Genomic DNA, 21,423 nt, shown 5'->3' with positions numbered 1-21,423 from the left:
CCAAAACCAACAAAATTAATTGATGATCTAGGAATCCTTTCTGGGTATATTAATTGGTTTACATCTGAATCGATACCATAGGGAGGTATTAAGTCTTCAAAATCAACTATCTCCGGACAGTCTTGATGGTGCCTAAAGGCAATAATTCATCTTGGACTGAGAGTACCTCAAGTAAACTCAGATGGTTAAGTTGAATATAAATATATTGTGATGAAAAGCAGCAATAGATTTAGGCAGCTGAGCTTCATTTAAACTGAGTATGTGGGGAAAACTAATATTTGAAAGATGACTATTTAACCATGGTAATGTATACCATACTTGCATGTTATGCCTCCATATGTTCTTAAGATATATGTACAGAGGTTTCATGTGCTATTTCAGAAGTTTGTCTGGCAAAACTATCCTGTTTTCTTTCAAAGAATTTCTACAGTCAGTTAAGGAACATTACTACGTAACATTATCAATGCTAGTAGGGAGTGGAGTTTCTTCTCATTTTGCATTTTAATGGCTTGCCCTGTCACTATTGGTGTGAGTGGTCTTGTTGGTTCTTTGATTATGCTGTTGTTTCCTGTTAGCTTATTTGGCAGTTCCTTGATTGGGGTATTGTTTGCTACTTGATTGTTGGTGTTAATCTACTGTACTGGAAAATTGACCACATTGGGCCATTTTAGAATGAGTATATTTCACTCCTCAAAAGATTCCACTTTCCTTGAAAACTATAGAATTTTACCTTCTATTTTGTTATCGTGCCTGTCTTTTAATTTTTACAATCATGCTTAGTTAAGAAATGGGGAAAGCCAAACTGGAGAGGCAAAGTGTAGAGAGGAAATAATAAACACTCCCAGAATTCCCTCTACTATTACAGGACTTCAATATAAATTAATAAACCAATAATTGCTGTTCATAAACAGTAGCTGGTAAGTATTAATTTGATATTTGAGAGTATATGAAGACATGGTGTGAATAACTGAATTGTTTGCTAAGTGAACATTAATGTAGTTTTATAAATTTAAATGTATTGTTTCAAGAGAAATATTTCATATCTATTGGAAGAAACGAATAAATGCAGATAACTTGCATGTGATATTTAGAACATAACACTAGTTGCTATGACATAGTCTTGTATTACTTTTATAGCTCCCTTTTGGGGAATATATTTTACATGCACTGGTTCACTAGACTAATATATGAAATAAATGTTTGCTAAGCAGTAAATGAGATTTTTGCATGTATAATACTAGTTTATAAATGCATAAAATGGCACTATCAATGTGTAAAATGATGAATGAATTTTGTTCACTGTACCTGGACAAAACTGAGCTCCAATAAGCTGAAGATATACTGCATACTTCGGTCCTGAAAGATTATTGTAGATGCCCATTTTAACATAATACAGCAATAGCTTGAAGATTAATAGAATAATAACAAGAATGAGATATTTCTATAATTGCAAGAAATGATCCTGCAAGGCTAGAAGGAGATCTATCAGTTATACAGTCGTCTGAACAACACCTCCTTCTTTTGATATTTAAAGTATTTATTGCTTGAACTCTTGAACACAGTTCAGGGTTGCACATTCTAGTTCTTATATTTAATAGAAAAGAATACTGTATAAATTGTTAAAATATAAATTGACTTAAATATTGGTAATTTAACTTCACAGTACAGAATGAAAGGTTTATGCATGAAGATATTGGGAAAGAGGCTACTGTCTTATATGTTTGCTTCCTCGATGATGCAAAATATATTTTAAAACACAGATGGATAATATCTTGTCTTTTTGTTTTCTTAGTTTACAACACTATTGACTAGTCATCTCGGCTAATCTTCCCAAACAAGGCAAACTTAAACCCAATTAGTACTTGAATCAGCATCCACTCAGAAATCCCACAATGGGAAGTTGAAAGGACATCCAGAAATAGCAAGCCTTTGCTGTACTACACACAGGTGTCCACAAAGTCATCAGGAGGCAAGATCAGCCCAAAAGAAACTTTTATGATGCTCAAAATTTAGATTTATGTGCATCCTAGTAAGCACGGGTAGGACTCCATTACAAAACTGCTCTCTTGCTGAGAACAAAGAGTATAGCATTCTACTAAAGAGCCCTTGTGACACAGTGGCTAGAATGCAGTATTGCAGGCTAACTCTGCCCACAGCCTGGAGTTTTAGGTTGCTCAGCCTTCCATCTTTCTGTGATTGGTAAAATGAGACCCAGATCGTTGGGGGCAATGTGCCGATATTGCAAACACAGAGATTGGTATGCAGCACTATGGAGTGGTATATAAGTGTAGGTGCTATTGCTAAAGCCAAGTTAGATCCCGCTTTTATTTGCTGTTTGTGGATCTTAAAAGAACTTAGCCAGCAAATGCCTCCTTTCTCTTTTTTACAAAACATCAGGAATACAAAAAAACACCGTGAGCAGTTTTGCTCTGTGGAACTATCTGAATTTCCTCCCTGCTCTTTGCACACCACTAACGTCTTCTTCAACCAGAGTTTTAATAATAATAATAATAATAATAATAATAATAATAATAATAATAATAATAATAATAATAGACAGATTAAATAGATGGAAAACCAAAGCTTTGCATGGACAGCACTTGAAAAACATTGAAGGAAAATGTGATGACAACTTGACATGGAGATGGCTTAAGATGGGAACTCTCAAGAAAGAAATGGAAGGTTTAATATTGGCTGCTCAAGAACAAGCGCTACAAACTAATGCCATGAAAGCGAAGATACAAAAATCCACTGACAACCCAAACTGCCGACTTTGCAATAACAAAGTCGAAACTGTTTCACATTTAATATGTGAATGCAGCAAAATTGCACAAACTGATTATAAAGCTAGACATGATCGAGTTGCTAAATTAATCTGCTGGTCACTATGTAAAAAATATGATTTACCTGTATCCAGAAAGTCATGGGAACATAAATGGAAAAAGTTATCGAAAATGAGAAGGCGAAGATCTTGTGGGACTTTCAAATAAAAACAGATCGTCATTTGGAGCACAACATGCCAGATATCACGGTTGTAGAGGGCCAAAGTGTACAGTTTATTGAAATCGCTGTTCCTGGAGATGCCAGAGTCGAAGAAAAAGAACTAGAAAAAATAATGAAATATTGCGACCTAGCCATCGAAACTACACGGCCATGGATGAAGCATGTAACAGTGATACCCATTATCATTGGGGCACTTGGCACCATGTCCAAGAATTTTACAAGATACATCAACAAATTGCAGCTTCCTGCAATAACACCAGCAGAACTGCAAAAAACTGTGCTACTCAGAACATCTTATATTTTAAGAAGGTACTTGGTTGATACCTAGGACGCTGGCAGCAAACCGTATCAACCATTAGCACCAGTCACTGGTATTTGTAATGAATTTTTGAATATTCAGTTGGCTGAGTTTCATGTTTAATGAGTAAAGTTGTTAATAATAATAATAATAATAATAATAATAATAATAATAATAATAATAACAACAACAACAACAGCAACAATAATAATAATAACATCCAGAAAAGTGAAGAACCAATGATTAAGGAAGTAAATAAAGGAGGTCTTTTGAAGGCAACTAAGTTAAAAGCTGAATATAAGAAAGAAGTAATTGAGAAGCGAGCTGAAAATTGGAAAAGCAAAGCTATGCATGGCCAATACTTGAAAAGTATTGAAGGCAAAGCTGACCAAAAACTAACTTGGAACTGGTTAAGATCAGGAGTACTGAAAAAAAAGAAACAGAAGGCTTTATTTTGGCAGCTCAAGAACAAGCCTTAGCCACAAACTGCATGAAGGCAAAAATCCAAAATGTTACCACCAACAGAAAATGTCGCCTCTGTAATGAGAAAGATGAGACAGTCGACCACTTGATCAGCGGGTGCAGCAAAATTTCACAAACTGACTACCTACAACGCCATGACTGCATTGCTAAGATTATTCACTGGAAATTGTGCCAAAAGTTTGGATCTGAGTACAGCAAAAACCACTGGGACCATAAGATTGAGAAGGTTTTAGAGAACGAGAAAGGCAAAATCTTGTGGGACTTCAGAATCCAGACTGACAGGCACTTGGCTTACAACACACCTGACATAACAATAATTGAAAAGAAAAAAGTATGGTTCATTGACATTGCAATACCTGGTGATGCACGAATTGAAGATAAACAGCAAGAAAAAATCACAAAATACCGGGACTTGCAAATTGAGGTTGAGCGACTGTGGAAAAAGAAATCACGTGTTGTCCCAATTGTAATTGGAGCCCTTGGAGCAATACCTAAAGGGCTACCTCGCTATTTGAAAATTCTAAATTTACCTGATTTAGCTCCAATTAGCTTAAAGCTGCAGGATGCTGGAAGCAAACGTTTTAAAGCAGACACAATACAAAAGTTGAGCTACAATCAGGGGTAGGTTCCTGCCAGTTCTAACCTCTTCTATAGAAGAGGTTCCACAAATCTACAGTGCCGTTTAGAACCGGTTCCAGCTCCCCCCCCCCGCTTGTCCGCACATCATCAAGATGAAGAATGAGAGGAGGAATTCTGGGAGTTGAAGTCCACAAGTCTTAAAGCTATCAAGTTTGAACACCCCTGGGGTTTTTTTTCTAAAGGGTTAGGGGTGCAAGGGTCTTATAACTTGACAGCTTTAAGACTTGCACACTTCAATGCGGGAGTTCCTGAACCAACATGACTGGAGGAGGAATTCTGGGAGTTGAAGTCCACAAGTCTTAAAGCTGTCAAGTTTGAACACCCCTGGGAGTTTTTTTCTAAAGGGTTAGTGGTGCAAGGGTCTTGTAACTTGACAGCTTTAAGACTTGCATGCTTCAATGCAAGAGTTCCTGAGCCAACATTTTGGTTGCTAAGCAAGAGCGTTGTTAAGTGAGTTTCACCACATTTTACAAGTTGGCCATGCCCACCCAGTCACATGACTGCCAAGCCACTCCCACTCAGTCACTTGGCAAGCCACTCCCACAAAGCAGGCCACACCTACAGAAGAGGTTCTAAAAAATTTGAAACCCACCACTGGCTACAATATACAGACCATCCTTTGCAAAATCGTATGAACACATTTCTCCCTTGTCCTACCCAAATCCAAAGTTTCTCTGCCTACAGGGCAAGGAGACCTGTAGTGTAACTCCTTTAAAACCACCACCGCTCAGCGTCGTTACCTCCACTTCTGAATATTCCCTCGCATTCCTCAGACCGACACATAGAACAGTCCAACGCGTCCCATTTTTAGTTTTTGAAGGCAACGCGAGGCGCCCACACAAACACATACACGCCGCGATCCCGCGTACGCGCGGATTTTGTTTTGGTGAAACCGCGACAAAGCCTGGCAAGGAAATGCACGCAAAGTCTTTAAGGAGCAAACCCTGCGAACTGAGAGATCTACCCTCTTGAGTCTGCCCGCTGCGCAACCTTCCCAACTAAAATAAGTACAAACCGACGGAAATCGACTAAGCCTTTATCCTTTCCGATAAACGGGGGGGGAGGGGGGGCGAGGCTGTAGGGCGCGACCGACTCTCACCTTTGTCGGGAAGGCTTCACTTTTTGCACACCTCCGTTTCAAGGAAAGGGCAGAAGAAGAAGAAGACTGTGGTCACCGCAGAACTATCCTCCGAAAGGGGCTCGGGTCGAGTAGTACTTGCACCGCCGATCCAACCCCAGGACGCAACCCGGAGCGCTCGGGAGGGTTCCGGAGAGGTGGGGAGTAAGAGAGCGGCTGCAGGCGGGTGGGGCACAGACCCTGGACGGCTGGCTCCCCAGGGCGGAGGGAGTCACTCGCCGGCAGCACTCTCCGAGATGCTAAACGGGGAAATTAGCGGGCTGTGAAAGGGAGCGGAGAGCGGCGCCAGCAGCAAGTCCCCGCTGGAGGACCTGACGGGGAGGCGGCGCCGGAGCTGCTGCATGTGCGATCGGCCAGTTGCTGCCGCGGTTGTTGCTCCTCCTTCGGCCCTCGCGGGGAAGGATGTGGAATTGGAGCCGGCCAGCCCTCTTCGCCTCCCGCCGCGGAGGGAGTCGCTAAAGGGTGGCCTCGCCCACTTCTCTTCTTCACGTCCAACAACCACGGAGCGAGCTTTGAGTACCAGCCCTCCCACCCTTCCCGTTGGAAAGTAGTCACGTCTCCCTTCTGTGTCTACTTTCTGGAGAGCTTCGAGGCAAAGAAAGCGGCCGAGGGGGCCCAGATAGGCTCCCCATCCCCTAGCGCGCCCGATTTTGAAGGGCCTCCCTTTGGCATCTTTGCGGCTGCAGCCTAATCGCTTCTTAGCAGCCAAACAGGGCTGTCCAGGGACTGGCCTAAAGTTCAGCTTCTGCCTTTCAGCCTGTGAAGAAGGACTTATAAAAGTTAGGTGTCAAAATCGAGAGAGCACCACAGTGGCAGAATTATCTGTTGCAGCCTTTCAAACTCTCCCCACCCTAGTTCCCCCAGGTCTTCTGTTTAGCTCTCCAACCTCCTCCAGGGAACCTTTCAAATGGTATTGCAATACCAAGCAATAACCTGACCAAGTGAGTAAGTCAAACTGCAGTTCTGTAGACTGGCCTTAAAAACTCCCATGAGTTTTTGGCATCCCTTCAACCAGCCCTTTAAGGAAGAATCAATTTAGGTTTAAGTGTCAGTAATTAAGGGATGGGAAATTGAGTAAGGTGCTGTGCCTGTGAGACCTAAGCTCTTAGAAATGCATAGGTCAGGGGTGTCCAAACTTGGCAACTTTAAGACTTGTGGACTTCAACTCCCAGAATTCTGGGAGTTGAAGTCCACAAGTCTTAAAGTTGCCAAGTTTGGACACCCCTGGCATAGGTGGTTAGAATAAAAGTAAAGACTCATGTATTCCATGCACGGATGATGACAATGTGTTCCTAGTAATATATCTAAAGGTTGGCTCATACACACACAGAAGATGCTTGTCCGAGAACTGTCCGTGGAAATTTTGTCTTTTGATTTTCCTTTAGAATAGTATCTCACCGTCTCCAGTAAAATTGACTCATCAGCGCATAGGTTTGTAGCCTGCCTTTATGGCCAAAATATAAAGAAATGTTAACACTTTCAATTTCTCTTGACTTCAGTTTTTCCAGGGAAGTGCCCATACTTTTCCATGACTGTAGATGAGATGATTTTATTAGGTGATAAGTCTGTGTAATGTGTACAATAGTTAATTAAAAAAGGTGAAATAACAACATTAATGGTCTGCATGCATTTTCTTCCATCAGGCTAGAGTGAAGATAGGTATGTTGGCAGTGGATGCAGAATCCAAAATTTTCTTGAGGTAACTTTGGCCTTTAGTTGAGTTACTACCAACTGTTTCCTGCAAATATCTTTCTATTCTTGTATGAATATTAGTCAAGAAAAAAGGTAGGCATTGTATTTGGGACATGTCCTCCTAAGTGTTAGTCTTTCAACGAGTTACTCAGACAGCTAAACTATTTCCCAGTTTTAGTGACAGTCTTGAGAAACAGTCTTGAACTTTAAATGGACTGTTTTCATTATTTGGAAGATTTTGGGTAAGACATGAATATATAGTAGGTACCCTCTGGTGTTTTGATTGATTTATATCACTCAATGGATGACTACTTAATTGCCATTTTGGAAAGGTTCACAATTTTGATTACTAATGTAGTATCTGTTGAACTATAATAGAAGCTTGCTGAATCTGCTATAATAGAAGCTTGCTGGATTTTCAGCCAGACTAATCAAATCTTTGGATCAGTTTTGCAGTGTGAAGAGAGAGCTCCCCCTACAGATCGCCATCACTGATAAAAAGGCTAAACAATCCCTGTGCTAGCTGACCTCATTCAAGGAAAATTATATTTGCATGATTTTATATACTGCATATTCTTCAATACCAGATGTTCACATTAAAATATGTCAGAACATTGAGAAAGTGGAGACATCCGAAGAGTCTGACTTAAAAGATATTTTGAGCTTTATAGATTCAAATGTTATTGTTATATAGGTATTAATGGTCCTTAACTTTCTGATTGCCCTGTTGATAACAAGCAATTCTGTGCATGCTTACTTAAAAATAAGTCCCACTGTGGTTCTCGAGGTTTGCTGCTCCCAAGAGGTTGTCCACTGGATTGCAATTTCAAGCAACAAAATTTCATCAAATTTCATCACTGTATTATTTTTAAAATAAACTTAACATTAGGTATTCTATTAGGACTGCATTTAAATTAAATTGCTTTTGCTGTCACTAGATGTTTCATTGGACTATATTTTCTAGCTGATTAAGTTAATAAATTGAATTAGTACAGCATTTAGTAAAGTCTTTGTAAAAGAACTATCAAAGATTGCAGGCAGGCTCCCAACTGCCTTCATTCCTCAGAGATTAAGAGATTAACGGGTTAAGAGGTTTGTATAACAGAAGGTGAAAATTAAGTAATTCTCCCCGTCAGGCGGACTAGAAAATTTATCCAAAGATCTCTTCTTATTGAGGGGAAATATTCACCATTTTTCAACTCTTTCAGCCAGCTATTATGGCAACGGATTCAGTGGCTGATTTCCACAGAACCTGTTGTGCATCCTATCCAATGATGGCTTGGTCACACACTAAGCCAAAACAAACTATGTTTTAGTGACCCACACATGTTTTTGTTACAATAATGTAGGATTAACTCATCTGGCCATGTTTCTACTCTGCTCTGTTTTGCAACATCTCACATCATTCGTGTATGATGAAAGTGCTTCCCTCCCCCAACCCATTTATAGCCCAAGAAATTAGCCAGGGTCTCTTCTGAAGCCAATCAAATCTTTATTATAGACAAAGACCAGCATAAGGAAGGTGAGTTACATTCAACAACAATCTGAATCTTCATTTTACCGACTTCAGAAGGATGGAAGGTTGAATCAACCTTGAGCTGGTCATGATTCGACTTCTGACAATGGGCAGAGTTCAGCGACATGCAGTCAGGGTAGGCACAGCCTCACCACTGTCATCATGAAAAGAAGAAAAAAAGGAAAAAGGAAAAAGGCGAGAGCTGAGGTCAGGCTGAGCTAGTTGCTGCCTCACCATGGATGACTCTGCTTAACTGTTTAAAAAAGCCTCTGAAGAAGTGCCCTCTACTATGAGGCAGGAGAACTGCATACCTCATCTAGTCTGACTTTAGGCATTTTATGATCACTCGAGCAGAGTTAAGCAAGGGTTAAAAGCCTAAAAATTCCTGACGTAGGTGAGGCACACAGTTCTCCTGCCTCATAGTAGAGGGTGCTTGTTTGGGCGGGGCTTCTTCAGAGGACCCGAGGCAAGAGCAGAGTTGAAATTCTCTCTGAAACAGCTAGAAAAGGTACATGTAGGTCGGAAGGAGGGGGAGGAATTCAAACTTCATCCTCCTGGTGCGGGGCTTTGGGCAAAGGCTGGAGGGAAGGACTCTGGCTCGCTTCTCCCTCCCGAAGTGTAGTTTGTAGGCAGAGCCACATTGCCTTTTCAAACATGTAATCAGTGAAGCTGGGCTGGATCCTTCCGGGGCTGGGGGAAAGTGTATGTCAGCGTTCCAAATATCATGCAGAATTAAATCAGAATTCAAGACAGAGCTATCCTTAAAACTCCAATTTAATAAGACAAACATGTTGGCATTGTGCTATGAAATCCCAAATCTGATTTGCTTCCTGGGATCCCACCCATTGAAAGTTCATGATCTTATCCCCACACCCATAATCCATCACATGGTCCAATTTTCATCTTCCACGCTGGCTTCTACACCCTCTGCTTCCAGTCAGGTGTTAAGGTGCGGAGACAAAAGATGATCTTGAGCTTCTAGAAAGAATCACAACAACACATTCCACAATTCTACTCCCCCCTCCCAACTACTATACTAATGAAACAGCATAGGAAAATAATAGAAAGTGTGGCAGGCCAAAGATTCTAAAAGGAATATAACTACAGGCCTGACAGGCGGCCTCTCCTCAGAAGAAAAACGTTTCCTGAAAAGAGAATAACATAAAAGTTAACATAACAAAATTAACCACCTCTTCCTTCCCCAGGCCTATCGGGAAACTTCTCATGGAATTGTTTTACTAACTTCTCCACTTTTAGGCTCCAACTTTTCGCCCAAGTAGCTTCAGACAAAGGGTAACCCTTCCAGTGCACTAAGTACTGTAAGCGATCCCTATTCAGCCTGGAGTCTACAATTTTTTCAACCTCAGATTGTGTTTCCCCTTCTATCACTACAGGAGGAAAGTGAGCTTGGGTGGATGCTCTTATGCTAGACCCAATTACTGGTTTCAACAAGCTACAATGAAATTCTGCGTCAATTTTCCCTAGACTTCTGGGTAGACTAAGTCAAATTGTAACTGGGTTAACTATCTTCACTATTGGGAATGGACCTAGAAATTTTGGACCCAATTCCTTACTAGGCATTCCTAATCTTACGTATTTGTTAGATACAAAAACTTTGGCCCCCAAATCCACAAACTCAGAACATTAGAATATTGTGAAAAGGTGCAATATTCTAGACTCAAAGTGTCCCACTCTAATGAGCTAATTAAGCCATAACACCTGCAAAGGGTTCCTGAGCCTTTAAATAGTCTCTCAGTCTGGTTCAGTAGGAATCACAATCATGGGAAAGACTGCTGACCTGACAGTTGTGCAGAAAACCACATTGACACCCTCCATAAGGAGGGAAAGCCTCAAAAGGTAATTGCAAAAGAAGTTGGATGTTCCCAAAGTGCTGTATCAAAGCACATGAATGGAAAGTTATGTGGAAGGGAAAAGTGTGGAAGAAAAAGGTGCACAAGCAGCAGGGATGACCACAGCCTGGAGAGGATTGTCAGGAAAAGGCCATTCAAAAGTGTTGGGGATTTTCACAAGGAGTGGACTGAGGCTGGAGTCAGTGCATCAAGAGCCACCACACACAGACGGATCCTGGACATGGGCTTCAAATGTCGCATTCCTCTTGTCAAGCCGCTCCTGAACAACAAACATCAGAAGTGTCTTACCAGGGTTAAAGAAAAACAGACCTGGTCTGTTGCTCAATGGTCCAAAGTCCTCTTTTCTGATGAGAGCAACTTTTGCATCTCATTTAGAAACCAAGGACCCAGAGTATGGAGGAAGAATGGAGAGGCACACACTGCAAGATGCTTGAAGTCCAGTGTGAAGTTTCCACAGTCTGTGTTGATTTGGGGAGCCATGTCATCTGCTGGCGTTGGTCCACTGTGCTTCATTAAATCCAGGATCAACGCAGTCATCTACCAGGAGATTTTGGAGCATTTCCTTCCTTCCGCAGATGAGCTTTATGGGGATGCTGACTTCATTTTCCAGCAGGACCTGGCACCTGCCCACACTGCCAAAAGCACCAAAACCTGGTTCAATGACCGGGGGATTACTGTGCTTGATCGGCCAGCAAACTCTGGTCTTCCATAACACCTCAGCAATACCACAGGCTGATAGCTTCCATGCCATGCCACATTGAGGCAGTAATTGCTGCAAAAGGGGCCCAAACCAAGTACTGAGTACATATGCATGCTTATACTTTTCAGAGGTCCGATATTGTTGTATGTACAATTTTTGTTTTATTGATTGCATGTAATATTCTAATTTTCTGAGATGGTGGATTTGGGGTTTTCATGAGCTGTACGCCATAATCATCACAATTATGACAAATCATGGCTTGAACTATCTTGCTTTGCATGTAATGAGTCTATCTCATATATTAGTTTCACCTTTTAAGTTGCATTACTGAAATAAATGAACTTTTGCACCCTATTTTAATTTTTTGAGTTCCACCTGTATATTGTAAAATTATGTTGCTACTTGGAGTAATAAAAGCACCAATTTATTAGCATAGGCTTTGTGGATTACAATTTACTTAACCAGACATATAAAATATTGATATATTTATTATACATGAGATTCAAAGGTCACGGTACAAAGACAGGGTTATTGAGTGCAGATATTTGCTTACTTACTCATCTACTTATTATAATGCCAAATGCACAAAATCTTGCTTTAATGAAATCAGCATGGAACTTTTTTCTCCTTTCAGAAGTACCTAGGAATAAAATAATAATGCACGTAATATTTTGCATCAATTACAAAAAACAGCTTTACTCAGAACAGCTTACATCACACAACAATACCTCTAACACCATAAAACATCAACATCTGCCTATCCCAGGTCCTTGGGAAGGACTCAATAGGTGGTTAAAATTTCCAAATCCAGTCTGAACATCTGGCTACGTGGCAAACTAATATAATCTAATACAATAGAACAAATAGGGTATGGTATGGTATTGTTTAAAAAGGTTTAAGAATTACTCCGCACGTCGTTATCAACTACAGGGGGTGCGGCTCATCTCCATTTCAAGGCCATTGAGCTAGCGCTATTCAAAATTATTTCCTTGGTCATGTAGGCAGCATGACATCACGGAGTGCTGTTACCTTCTCATCAAAGTGATACCTATTTATCTACCTTCATTTGCATGCTTTTTAACTGCTAGGTTGGCAGGAGCTGGGGCAAGGACAGGAGCTCACCCCATCACGTGGCGTTTGAGTCTCAAACTTGGGCTACCAGCTTCCCAGATAACAAGTCCAGTGTCTTAACCATGGAGCCACTGTGTTGTCATAATATATAATGCATAACATATAAAATTATGTATATATAATTTTATATATTATAAAAATATATTTTATATATTATATATTTTCAAAAGTTCTAAACAATCCTAAATATAGATCTATGCTACTGTTCTAACCAACTCAAGTTAAAGATGTGTGACAAATCATTAAGTCAGGAACTACCAAATTCATTGATCAACATCTTTCTTATTTCTGAACAGAATTCCCTTGGTTTCTAAACATACCATAGCTATACTCAAATGATGCATAGTACAATTTTCAATTTGCTATTTATTTCTTATTTGTAAAAATCAATATTTCTTTAAGAAGAATGTTTAAATGATAAATCCAAGAAGGGATAATTACAAAATATAAAACCATAACACTGAAACAAAATCGTACTATTGCTGCTGCCATATAGGACTTACTGAGAAAGTATTTTAGCAGTTATCTGTAACAGTAGAACATATTCCAGAAATAGATGGAATAATGATAATTAATATTCTAGTTAGGAACAAACTCAATTTCGTATGACAAAGAATCTTGAGGTTAATGGATAGAATTTTATTTAAACAGAAGCCTTAAACTATGACATTCCAGAAAACAATGCTGATATTGTTGTATATTGAATAATGTGTTCTGTTTTATTTTACTACTTGGGAGTTAGCTAACTTTGAAACTGTGAGAAGAAACATAACATGATTTCAACTACTTGCTAATGATTGGCTATAATATGGGCCAGCTTCAACCTTTTCAAACTGTAACATGTACACACTGTTAAACAAAAAGTATGGATTTAAAAGCTAATAGCAATTATTGAAAAAGCAAGGCATTTATACATTTTGAAGGAATACAGCAGCAGCTTACAAAAGCTTTTTAGTCAGTAGAACAAGGCCAGTATTCACAAAATATATGAAATATGTTTGGAATTGTAGCAAACCAAATGCTTAAGTATTTATCCCCTTTTGAGCAAATATTCAATAAATATGGATATAAATATTCAAATGATTGAAAGACAATGGTTGTATTCAAATGCTAAGTCAGGAGCAAACAAGTCACTAGGCAATAAATGCAACCAACTGCCAGCACATAGAGCAGTTTACAAAGTAAGATGAGCAAAAATGTGGCTTTTTGTCAGCGAGACCATAGAATTCAAAAGCTGATGGAGTGGAGGAAGACAAGCATAAAATTAAAACAAAAACAAAAACAGACACAGCAATGGGAAAGCATTGCAATAGCATAATAGGAATTGGGATAGTTTATATGGTGGGATGAAACACAGATTCAGTGTTTTAAGCTCCCCTCCCCCCACCCCACTCCCATCGCTCTCCCTGCAAAAAGAGGACATGTTTCTATTTGGTATCCAAGACCTGGAGGTCAGCTGGTGGGAATCAGTGACTGGTGACTGTGATCTCAAAGGGAGGAAGACATTGACTTTGATTCATCCTGCCTCTCTCAGACTGTTTCATCTCAATCTTCATCAAAACCACAAGTGACAATGAAAGGTAGAAAAGGAAGGGAGCAGAGGCTGGATGCTGATTTTGGTGTTCCATTCATTGGGAATGCTGGTCTCAATGGTGAGAATACTTGTCGGGTAGTGTCACAATGCTTTGGAAGAATTGGGGGTAAAGAGAACAGCCATGTGGAAATCTCAGTAAACATTATGGGGAAGCTTTCACTTTGCTGAATTTAATCTGCTCTCTTTGACCACTGTTTGTTATCAGTCACCTCCCTTCTTGCATCTTCTCCTGTCCAGCATTATGGAACAGTTGACATTATTAACAGATTCTCTCCTGTCATGAACAATCTGTGGAGTCAGCAAACAAGAGAACCAAAAGTGCCTCTTTCACTTCAGGAACTTAAATTACAGTTGTTGTATTATGTATTCTGCTTGCTTGGCAGCAAAGGGGCTTGTATTGCCTTAGGAATGAGAAAGCAAGAGAGATAATAGTAACAAGAGTGTCTTGCCTATGAACAACCAAGCAGGAAACTCAAATGCTCTCCCTCCGACCAACCTCTATGCAGTGAATGTGCATGGAAATCCCAGAGCTTATTCAGCAGGCTTATGTATTAGTTGAACAAAGCTGTCAGCATTGATTTTTATCTGAATTCTGTTGTGTATGTTCGTTGCCTTTATATCTATAGATTAGCCTCCATTCTTCATTCTTAGAAGGGGATTTTTCATTAAAACCTTTATTCTATGGAAGACTGCCCTATTACAGGTAGTCCTCGACTTACAACAGTTCATTTCGTGACCATTCAAAGTTACAATGGCACTGAAAAATGTGGTTTATGACCATGTTTCACACTTATGACCTTTGCAGCATCCCCTTGGTCATGTGATCAAAACTCAGAAACTTGGCAACAGGTTCATATCATTATTCTGTCCAAAGGTCATGTGATCACCTTTTGTGACCTTCTCACAAGCAAAGTCAATGGGGAAGCCAGGTTTACTTAACAACCAGGTTACTAACTTATCAACTGCAATAATTCACTTAACAACCATGGCAAGAAAGGTCATAAAATAGGGGAAAAGTTACTTAACAAATGTTTCACTTAATAACATAAATTTATGGTCCTAAGTTGAGGACTACCTGTATACAGCTACTGCTTGCTGATAAAAAAAAAGTTTGTTTAATATCTGTATTTTTGGGCTGTGGCAGGAAAATCCAAAACACTTTACTTTCTAGTTTTCTTATCAGAAAAACTGGGGCATGAAAGAATAAGTCCTTGGTAGAATAGCCAACAATTCCCCTGACAAACAGACTAGGGTGTGTCAGGAAGTTTAGTGGCAGCTATTATAATTATTGTTTATGAAGGAATCCTTTGAAAAAGGAGTCTGCCAAAGGACGTTTTTAAATTATCCCTCTTCTCAGAGTTTAACACATCAAGGGTATACTTAACACTAAGTCATAAACTAAGGTTAACAAAATATAATGCTCAAGTTCATCCATTGTGCTAAGCCAAAATGGGTGCATATGTACATTATGTGCACTTTTAGGAGGAAAGCAATGTAGGAGCAAAAAAAAAAAGGAATGGCTTAATGCAATACGTGAATTTCTGACAACTATTTAATATGTGGTGATAATGTTTGAGATGCTTCTCCCCATGCATATGAACTGCTTAATGTGCCCTTGTAAACCAACAAACAAAAAAGTATCCACAGCCAGCTGAATTGGCCCTGAGAAGGACGAGAAGATTAGGTTAAAAACCTGTGACTAGTAAACTGAATTGTTTCTATTCACCAAGCATATCTCAAAAGATAGAATGGTGAGCATGCTGACCTAATAGAAAAGGACAAACAATAACAAGACCAAACAGAATGGTTTATCTAAAATATTTTCAAAGTCATACTGTAATTTCCACCCTGTCTGCCTTTTTGTTTGTTTTGCCTTGCAATGTAGTGGGCCAAAGGTATACAGTATTCTGTTTCTGCATTTTCTTATGGCCACTTAGCAAAGCATTAAAGTTTTGCTGACGGTCCAGTATATACTTGTATGCATGTAAATAAAATTACAGTGTGTCTTCAAAGTGATTACGTTGCTTTAGGTGAGACAGGTTTTGGCCACAACACAATCTTGGAGAACTTCTAGTTTTACCCTTTTTGATGTGATTGCTTTTCACCTCAATTCCGATAGAAGGGAAAGGGGAAAAGGGAAGATGGCAAGTTTGGAGCGTAAACAGGAACAAGAGAAAACAATCCTCTTTATTTACCTTTAAACACCAACTTCCTTTTCATCCTTAACTGCATTGAAGACCACCACCTATCCAGAAAAAAAATAGGGTGTTTATTTTTTTTATAATCATACAGTAAAAGAGAATTTGTAAATGTACACATATTTGCTGCAAAGAAATTAGAAGCTTCTGTTTGTTTGTTTTTGCACTTTTGCTTTTCTTCTTGCTTGCTTGCTTCTGCTCTTTATTTGTTTCTGTTAGTTTTTATGTGTTTTGTGAAACTTGAATAAAAATATATTAAAAAATAGCCAAAGCTATCTTTATGCCAAGTACGAAGTAACAGGTTCATGGTTCTTTGAATGAAAGTGATTCTGGTTTGATCAAGGTTTTCCTGCTTTTAGCTAACTTTAGAACCTACATATTTACAGTAAGGAAAAATAAGACTAAGAACAAGCCGATGAATCAAAGATTATTAGAAACTCTCCATCAAAGAAGAAATATACAGGCAGTGGTTTTATAATTTTTAATTGCGGCTTTTATTATATTTCCTTCCTTCTCCAAAAGATTCATTTGGCTCTTTGTTTCTATGAGATCCTATAACTTCTCATTAAACCAGACCAGGATATTTTATAAAGCAATCTAAATATTCAGCCCTACTCATCCACTCAGAACTAAGCTTCACTGTTTTCCAAAATTAATTTTACAGTTCTTCTCCCTTCCCCATAGGTTACTCGCTTCAGCCATTGCATCATTCTGTTACAGAAACATATAGTTTAAAAATGAAAATAATAAAATAAGCATCTGTAATTATGCCCATGCCCTGCTAGATGTCTCCAATCAAAGGAAGAAGAAAACTAATGTCACGTAACTTAAGTCCTTGGGGATCCTCTCATGTCCTTATTAGCCCATCTAGCAAGGCCAAGCTGCTTGCTGCAATGTGATCCTGTCTGGGTGGAAAGAAAGGCAGTGAGATATCCTCCTAATTATACCTTAAGGGTCTGTAATTTAAGTGAACAAATTTTATGCTGGACATTACCATTTAAACTCCCAGATTTTTAATTGTCCTAGGTTCTGTTAGATAGGGCAATGAGAAGGCAGACTCAGGCTTAATGCAACAACAGCTCTTTATTATATCAGTCATGTACAATCCAGCAACTGTTCGGTCTGACAGCTCTCCTTTTATAGGGAGCTGTCAGACCTCTTAGCCAATCAGATTAAACCTCTGTTCCCGCCCGAACAGAGGACCAGAATGGAAACCATGGTAGCTAGTGTTAATATCTAACAGGTTCCTTGACATGCAGATAATTTCTCATTTAGGACTCTTAATTTCCTGTAATAAAATAGCATTGATCTGGTTTAAATATGTACAGAAAATGTACTTTGAAACATTAGAAGACTCCTCTGACATATCTGACAGTATTTTTATTCAATGCATTTTTGAGCTAGTAGCTGCATAAAGACCTAGAGAATGCTGTGGTAATTAAGATTAGGTTTCTTTCAAAATACATGAAAACATGTCTTGTTGTTTATTAAATACCAACAGCAACAATTACTTTATACATGTGTAAACTTAAATCAGGTTAGAAACAAATAAATTAAGGAGAATACAGGCAATGAGCAAACTTGACTGAAGAAATACAAGAGAGATCTAAGGCTTAAACTGCTTATTCGGGGTGTGAAGTGGTAAGAGAGTAAAAACAAATCAAGATGCTAATCGCAATTGTGCAACTAAGACTCCATCCCTTTTTTATATGTGTGGCATATATGGATGATGCATATAAAAAGGGGGTGCTCGTCCCTCCTGCTCTCAGCCACCATCTTGACTTTTTTTTAACATCCACACACAAGGGACCTCGCATGCCAATCTATAATAGTTGGACTGTAATACACTTTTTGGACCATATTCAGACACCATGCCATACAGGTATATTTGACTTATTGGGTGGAGCATCTGTGATCAATATGTACCATAAGACAAGAGAGAGAAAGAATAAGGAGAAATGCCTATGGCTAGAAACAGTGGCGTTTTCAGAGATCGTACTCCTATATACATCCCTGTTTGTTCCCTATCTATCCATTCATGGACATCCAGTGTTTTCTCATCACACTATGAATCTCTGCTGACTCAGTGACTTGTTATCACTCAGGGAGCAGAAAACAATACAACCAGCTCCTCTGAGATTTGGGGCTTTTAGGAAATTCCTGGAGGACGAGAACAGGTGCAATCCCTGAAAGAAAAATACAGTTCATCCCTCCACCGTTCACTCTTTCTGTTGTTTTTGAGAGCACAGTCCACCCAGAGTGATCACTGTTCTCAGTTTTAAATCAAATTGTGCAGCTATGATACATTCTGTGAACTTTAAAAAATTCACAAAGATTGTCAAGCAAACATAATAAACGATTTCAACTGTTAATGTTAGTGCAAATATTAATCACACTGCCAAGCTGAAATCATATACCCCCAGGGATCTAGTCATTCAAAAAACAATTTCTTTTGAAAGATTTGTAGAGCACTATAGCACCTGATAATGAACATGGTTATATATTAGCCAAGACTTTTATTTCCTAGCATTAGTAAACCGAGTCATTTTTCTAAGAAATATGTCTTGGTGGGGGGATTGTGTTTGCTTATGGCCAGCTTAGGTACCGTCCAAAATAAAGTAAGATAAGCCATGCCTTCATGCTACAAGTTAATTATATATGAATGCCTATAATTTTATATATTATATGCACACAAAATAAGCATAACTGAATCTTCAAGAGAAGAGAGAAGCTGCCAGACTTTCTTTCCATCTGGGTTACAGTGCCAAGATGCTGCTGTTTTGTTCGCATTTTTGCATCGCATGATTTTCAATCATCAGGAGTCATATAATTAAAATCATGATTCTATGGAACAATTCAACTATGGTTCCTGCTGAGGACACTGGCTGTCACATGTGGAAGAGAAGGGGCCCTTTGCTGAGCTGGTTGTTTCATTGTTTGCCTATGGTGCACAGCAAGGCTTTTGCCTTGACTCTGCTCTGGTTGAACTTAATTATACATAATTTGCAGTAGTAGAATATGGAGGCAACATAGACATTTTTAATCTGGCAAGTGGATCTTGGAGGGGAGGGGAGCTTCATTTCCTTGGCAACAGGAAGTTTATTTTGCTCCAACACCTCCCTTTTATAAACTCTTTTGTACCCTTTATAAAAAGATTGGGGGGGGAGCATTTCTCGTGAAAAATCATGAAAAAATCAATCTCCTCTCTGGTTTTTGATGATTGTTCAGTTATAAATGTACAGTATAAAACCATTCTTGCTGTACATTCTAACTGAAAACATTTACTCAAAGAATGGATTGGGTGATTTGAATAAAGGTATAGCCTCATTCCATTTCTCAACTTTTATTTATTTATTCATTCATTCATTCATTCATTCATTCATTCATTCATTAATATATTTATTTATTTGTGGAATATATATTACTGCCTATTTGCACATAGTGACTCAAGGCAGCTTACAGAATATTTTGTTGCTTCTCTATGGCTCCAGTGTTTGGCTTTCTACATTCTGTATTTCCAGGGTCTTCTCTGTCCTTATCTTAGTCTCTAGAAACATATTTGTCCTTTGAGCTGTTAGGAAATTTTACTCCGAACAATATCATCATCACCACCATCATTCAACATTTCCTTCCCTCACAAATCTGGACTGAAAACATTCTGAAAGTTTTGTTCCAGCACTTCATAAATACAATATTCTGCTCTCTACATAAACTGAGTTTCTGCTTAGCAATAACTGGGATTGTAAATACCCCCAAGTCAATATCTAGAAGATTCCATCCATTGACAGGGCAGTAACTTTGAAAAGGAGCTACACTGGATTTCAGGAAGGGGTGAAACAATTAAATATAGGCTAAATTCAAACCCTCTTTGTGGAGATCTTCAGGTAGAACAATCTCAGTCTATGTATTTACTGGTCCTCTGCTGATGCAGTTACCTTTCACAGAGAAATGTGATGAGTGAGTGAACAGCCAGCTGCAGCATCTATTTTTCAATTCTGTCTTGTTTCTTTGCCAAAGTATGGTTGGTCATGTAAGTAGATGATAATATTGAAGGCATCTGTGGGATTCTTAGTGACTGTTTTCCTTGCAGAATATGTTCTTTGACTGGTGCTCAGCAATGCCTATCTGTAATACTTTGTTGGCTGATTGCTATAAATCATCCTGCATGCTACTACATCAAATTCTAGTGTATGATATAAAAGGGAAAAAAACACAAGAAAAAGATGAAAAATTCCAGTGTATGATTTGGTGGAAGCAAGCATGGCTTGATAGCTTACAGTGGTGCAGAGAGATATCACAAATGTTGGAGCAAACTAATTTTAGCGATGTTTCCTTTTCTTTTTATAATATAATGTCTTTAGTTTGTCTGGCTTGTATTTCTTACTCCTTTTCTGCATTCTACATAATGTAGCTTATCCCAAAAGAGACAGAGTGATGCATATTTAACGTATGTACGAGCTACCTCATTCATGGCAAAATCATACAACATACATGAATTGAGTGGATCTGTTTCTCCAAGGAAGTGCAAAACACTTTTCAGTTTTGATTTTAAAACAGTCTCTCCTTAAATAAGAGTTTAAAGTATAACCATAATTCGGTAGACCTTCTCAGTCATCCAGATCATGGTTGTCCCAAAAATTGTCCCAATTTGGAATGAACACCCTTTGAATGGTGTGGGAGTATGAACAGATTTCCAGAGGGAGTGTAGACTACAGGAATCAATAGCAGTACTCAGGTGACCCTGAGGACACAGATAAATCTCCAAGTGCTTCAATAACCCTCAAAAAGGATGCAAATGACCAGCTGTCTGCAAGGAATATAAATCCTTCCATTCCCCACCATCCAGTCAGAGCTGAAGAAGCTTGAATGGGAAGTAAAATGTCTTCAAAGAAAAAAACAAGACCAGTTGCCTCCTGAAAAAACACCTTTAAAACAAAATACAACCATATTTTTATTATCTTGTTTAAAAAAATCTTGTTTCTGCCTTAAAAACTTGGCATGTCAGTGCAGAATCTAAACTGAATGGTCAAACATTCAGGAGCCTCACAAGCTTGGTCTGATAGATGTTACCTTTCTTTAATAGAAATGTTGGGGCAAGGAAGCATTATTCAACAGAATGAATTAAGAGTTAAGCCACTTGAGAAAAGTTTGTACACAACT

The 21,423-nt window shown here is 38.9% G+C and overlaps 1 protein-coding gene and 1 long non-coding RNA gene across 2 annotated transcripts in view; both read right to left on the bottom strand.

Annotated features, from left to right (window-relative positions):
- The window catches only part of SEMA5A (semaphorin 5A), a 208,813-nt gene extending 202,873 nt beyond the window's left edge, over positions 1–5,940 (bottom strand). Inside the window, exon 1 of the mRNA XM_081952502.1 lies at positions 5,523–5,940. The gene's annotated coding sequence lies outside the window, so the exon portion shown is untranslated. The remainder of the gene's footprint in view (positions 1–5,522) is intronic.
- Positions 5,941–9,472: 3,532 nt separating this feature from the next.
- On the bottom strand, positions 9,473–17,230 carry LOC309391782. The gene is made up of 3 exons (XR_014175333.1): positions 16,261–17,230; positions 11,898–11,980; positions 9,473–9,914 (listed from the first exon to the last, which is right to left on the bottom strand). It is a non-coding gene; the product is annotated as an uncharacterized lncRNA (long non-coding RNA).
- Between the last annotated feature and the right edge of the window lie 4,193 nt (positions 17,231–21,423).

This window comes from Natrix helvetica (assembly GCF_964273705.1).
Source record: "Natrix helvetica genome assembly, chromosome: 4".
In the NCBI taxonomy this organism is placed as follows: Eukaryota; Metazoa; Chordata; class Lepidosauria; order Squamata; family Natricidae; genus Natrix; species Natrix helvetica.
This window is presented reverse-complemented; position numbering and strand designations above follow the sequence as displayed.